The sequence below is a fragment of the Camelina sativa genome, chromosome 16, assembly GCF_000633955.1.
Source record: "Camelina sativa cultivar DH55 chromosome 16, Cs, whole genome shotgun sequence".
NCBI classification, from domain to species: Eukaryota; Viridiplantae; Streptophyta; class Magnoliopsida; order Brassicales; family Brassicaceae; genus Camelina; species Camelina sativa.
Genome location: NC_025700.1, coordinates 10905757 through 10911097, shown reverse-complemented (window position 1 = coordinate 10911097; position 5341 = coordinate 10905757). Strand labels below are relative to the sequence as shown.

Here is a 5341-nt window from a genome sequence, read left to right as displayed (position 1 = left end):
TGTTCAAATTCTCATTCTTCTTGTTCTGTACGTATCCAATCACCAAAAACAATAAATATAGGAATATCCATTACACACTTGCAACATAAATGCATCCATCACATTAGTTGCCATGGCTATTAAACATTTAACACACCCAAATAAATACCCAACAACACCAAATACGTCATACATCAAACATTAAACCACCCAGATTCCATTCTATTTGTTTTTGTTACATAAAAACAAAACACCAAATCTATTTACTTTGTTATAAAAGATTGGTGTTTTTATAAATACTAAAACTTTAAATTAACCACGTCATATATTATCTGAAAAACAAAATTCAATTTTCTTCTTCTTCTTCACAATTTCATCCTACTCGTTCATCAGAATTTTTTTTTGTTTCCTCCTTTCTAACTTTCGATTATGTTTCTCTATACATACAAAAAGAATAAAAAGATGCTAATCATTAATTGGATTGGTATTTGTCTTGTCTTGTATTTAATACTATGTGAGATAAAGATGAGTAATTAAATATTTAATTTACACTGTAGCAACTAACCTTAACGACGAGAATTCCCCAGTTAGAATGAGCTCATCGGTTGGCAGGACAAAAATGTCCATTTGAAGGGATGTGGCTATTTGATGTAAACAAACAACACTTATTACCTAAAGTAATTATAATACATGTCCTATGGCTATAACATATAATTTACCCATAATATAATTGTTTGCCGACCTTTTCTTCTGGACAACCTTGATGATCATTTACAATACTTTTTCTGTTGACCATCGTACTATTGGACGTCGGCCACTTAAAATTTACTTCTAGAAGAGTGTTAAAAATTACCTCTAAAATGTACTATCGAAGTTATCAAAATTCAGACAAATTTTGGATTGATGTAGGTTTATACTGCCCTTCATTGATATTTTAAGCCAATTTGCTTTACGAGATGTCAAATGCACCAAGTGAGCGGTACAAATGTTGTCACCCATCTAAAAGGATTGCAGTTTAGATAAACAAACCAAGCTATATATGTTACTTCAGTGATATTCGTACGGTTTCTATAGTAGTCTAATGAGCTCAATTTCATTGTTATTGTAGAGATGACGTAAATTTATTTCCATCCTAAAATGTTTTGGGAGTTAAAAAATTAAAACCCAAAAAGAATAAAAACCAATGTTTTTGTTTATAAATGAAGAATATGTTTTGTTGTTTTGGGTGAACAATGTTGTATTTTTATATTAAATTTTCAAAAAGAAAAAAAGATGAATACACAAGATTAGTGATTTGGCTGTAAACATCCATTTTGAAAGTCTTTTGCTCTTTTACCTCTTATACGAGGCCAGTTAATCTTTTATGAGTTAAGTTATGAAGTTTTATGACTTCTGTGAGTTTAATAGAATGGATTAGAGGCCTTGAGTTGATTTAATCAAACTAACTAACTATTAGAGACCATACTGTGTTGTGTTGTAGTGTGTACAAGCCAAAGCATTAGTAAAATATCAAACATTTTAATAATATTATTGGAACCTACATTTTTTTTTTTTTCCAAAATTGCATGGATTAATAATTTCTTAATAAATAATAGATGACTTGTTTCTTATCAGCCAGATATTGCTATTCAAACTTACCTTCATTTGTTAACTATAGACTTTGGCAATAAAAAATCACACGACATAGAAATACCCTTATAATTATTGCAAGGACGAAAATGACTTGTCTATGTTTATATATATATATATATATATATATATATCAGTATATGGTACGTTAGGCTAGGTGCATTGACTAAGGAGACGAAGAAGAATGGTTTCAAAGATCTTGAGTATTGCTCTTCTTCTATCCATGTTTCTTCTACTTCTTTGCTTCTCATGAAACTGGAGTCGCTGAGGCTACTAGCCGGAAACTAGGTTGGTATTAATTCCTAATATATATATTTTAAAATTTTCCTAACTTCATTTTTGTATTTTCTGGTAGTTTAAAATGTTAATTTTGTGTTTAAACTTAACAGAAGAACTTAAGAAAGGAAAAATTGGCACCCCACCATCTAAATCATGCCGAGGTAGAACGCGAGGAGGAGGATCATCTCGAGGGTGGAGGAAGAGACCGTGTCCACGTTTTGCAAGAACATCCCCTATACACCCTTGAATAATGGAGAATAAGAGATCGCTCGGTCATATTGCGTCACCAAATGAAATCTCAAACCGAAGATTCATATGTTATTTACAAAACAAAAATTATCCAATGATGTGTGATATGCAGGGGCAGACGTACGCTTTAGTTTGTGTGGCACGTGCCACATGCTAAATCCTGAAGAAAAAAAAATTTGCAATAGGATTTTAGTTATCATAGTTCAGAAAATAATAACACTTAATTATTGTGCTACACTGAACAGTGACGGAAACTCTTTTTATAATATAAACTAAAATTAAATGTAAATTGTATCATAATTTAAGCTATACAGATTCATATATTAAGCTAATATAGGTTAAGCCCAACTATTTTAAAACTACTAATGATTAAAATCCAACTAACTAAAAGTCTAAAACTCAAAGTCTATAAATTGTTTCTTTTATCGGGACATATACCTAGTTTTCATGAGTTCAACGACAGTAATACAATCGCACCATAGAGAGATAAAATTCTTCTTCTTCTATTTTTGATTGTTTCCTGCGATGAAAATTGTAAAGACTACCACACGAAACCGAATGGGTGATCAATTTTTAAATAATTGTATAGTTTGTTTTATTGAAAAAGAGCACTTAGATAAAATGAAAAATAAGATAGTGATAAAAAGATTTCAAGATATGAAAGATTATAAAATAGTTTTGTAAGACTTCTTAATATATTTTTGTTATCACTATTTTTTAACGTTTATGTTTTTGGTTTTTAATATTTATTAATTATTTTGTGACTTATGTTAAATAAGTTTCTGCAACTGCCAATGGTGGAATGTGTCATGTTATGGTTTCATACCAGGGTAAAACAGTAATTACGTGTATATAGGTTCATATATTCTTTGAATTATACTTCGTTTTAGCACTTTGTATATAATATTTGTCATTAACTTTTATTATATTCTCAGGTTCACGACACTAAAGGTTTACTTTATTTTGGTAGAACTGTAGAAGACACTAGAGGTTTACTGCAAGACGTATTCTTTGATATATGTTGTAATTCATGCAATGAGACAAGTAAAAAATGGAGTATAGATGATATTCATTGGAAATAAACTTAATACAAGAAAATTTTGTGACACGTATTTTGAGTGCTTCTAAGCTAACATAATCACCAACGCTACCCTGATCGGAATCCGAATATACTAAACTTTAAACTAAAATTAATCTGATCCATATATTTCATAGTTGATGTTTATTTATTCTAAATTTCATAGTTTACCTTCACTTTTATGTATTAGTACATCAATTATCTATTTAATAATATTGTTATGTTTTTACTAATATCTGCCGAAAGCACCGTTTCTCAGTATTTTTAATTAAAACGTAATTTCTTTTTTATTTCTTTTTGCTAAAAAAACCACGATCATGCAATTATTTAACCAATAAGGTAATTCTATATATATTAGTATTTAATAATTTCCGATTCCTTGCCATAAAGTGGTTTTGCTATCCTCTAGTAGTGTTCATGTCCTCGTACACATAGATAATTCTCAAAATTGTGTTTTGCGTCATTGTAGGATAAATCTTGCCTCAGTTCATTATGACTAGGCTCCTTGTCTTAGTTTTTGGGCAACTATCTTTCTCGAGGAGTTTACATATAACCCCTCATGCTACTTTTTTGGCTCAACATACTATTTTGCCCAAAACTCTTGTCACCACCGAATGAATCTCTCGCCTAAACAATTATGGCAATGGACGGACGCATACACGCATACCACATATGTCACAACTTTTTCCAGAAGATCATATGCCGGTCGATAGTATTACTATCCACAACCTTTCATCTCACAGACAATTTTCCCCTGTCTTGAATTCATCAATGGATCAATTCCAAATTCTGACTAATTTATGCAGAAATGTCATAATCTCTTTCTAAAACTTCTGGAAGGTAACTGAATCAGTCTTTCTATTTAGGAAAAGGTGCAAATATTTCAGAATATATTTTCTGTATCTTTGTCACCCTAAATAATGATAATGTATTGTTTATAAATACACTAGATAAGGACCTGTCCGATGTGAGAGTTTAAAATTTTGTAAATAAAACTAAATTTAATAAAAAATATTAAAATTTATTATACATTATTGATAATTTTATTTTTTGCTAAAGTACATTGATTAATAAATATTTGCTAAAATTTATTGTGATTTTGTGTGTTTGATTTCTGGTGTTCTTGTTTGTGAGTGTTTTTCGTGGTGTTCATGGCCTGTTGAGGGTGGTTTTGGCTTCATGGACGTTGTGGTGACAGTTGGAGCCGAGAGGAGTTGGGAGAGATCATGTTTGGCGATGCTTCGCGCGACTGCATCGATAGATGCAAGGAGTCCTCGGTCGACGCAACTAGGGATTTGGTGGAGACACGAGGTTACATCAATCGACGTAAGGAGTGCATCGGTCAACACAAGGGCGCAATGTCAACCGTGATGACGAGTAGTGTCGATCGACGCATATGTTCAGAGTTATCTGGTTTGCTTGCTTTTGTGCATTGATTGTGTTTGGTTTTTCGCTTTTGTGTTTAGCCCAATAGATTGCCTTACTGAGTATTTGTGATAATACTCACACATCTCAATTGTTCTTTGTTGTGCAGGTAAAGGCAAAGTGTGATTGTGGAATCAAGACGATGAAGAGGAGGATGTTCTAGAGGTTCGAGTGTTTGTTCTATGCTACTACAAGGTTTCTAGAATGGAACGATGTGGTCTAGAATGGTTTTTTAGGTTTCTAGTTCATTGTTTTATGACTTTTTTTTATCTTATTGACGCTGTTGGATAGATTCTTTTGTTTTATTCGTTTATTCGTTATTTGGTTATTAGATTAATTGTATTGGTTTATGTTGTCCCCTGATTGTATTGTTTAGGGTTAGGTTGTTAGTGAGTATGGGATCACTAGATATTAGGGTGTAAAAAACAAAAAAAGTTTGGGTTGTTTCACCATTGTGGCGGACACAATGTAACTCGGACGGGTTCTTTGTTCAGAGACCAATGGCGATGACTTAGATTTTTTCTCGCGAAACAGCGGCTGTCTAATCGTTGTGGCGGGTTTGATGTAGGTTTAAAGTTATCAGCGCATAGGCTGTAATGAAGCTAGTTCTCCATCGATCTAGGTTTTACTTTTGTAGTTCGAATTTTCTTTGCTACCAGTGGTCTGAAGTGTGTTTCTCTGAGGTGGGGGGGGGGGGGCTCC

The 5341-nt window shown here is 32.2% G+C and overlaps 1 long non-coding RNA gene across 1 annotated transcript; it reads left to right on the top strand.

Moving 5' to 3' along the window:
• On the top strand, positions 1787–2371 carry LOC104750329. Its single transcript, XR_761592.1, has 2 exons — positions 1787–1896; positions 1998–2371. It is a non-coding gene; the product is annotated as an uncharacterized LOC104750329 (long non-coding RNA).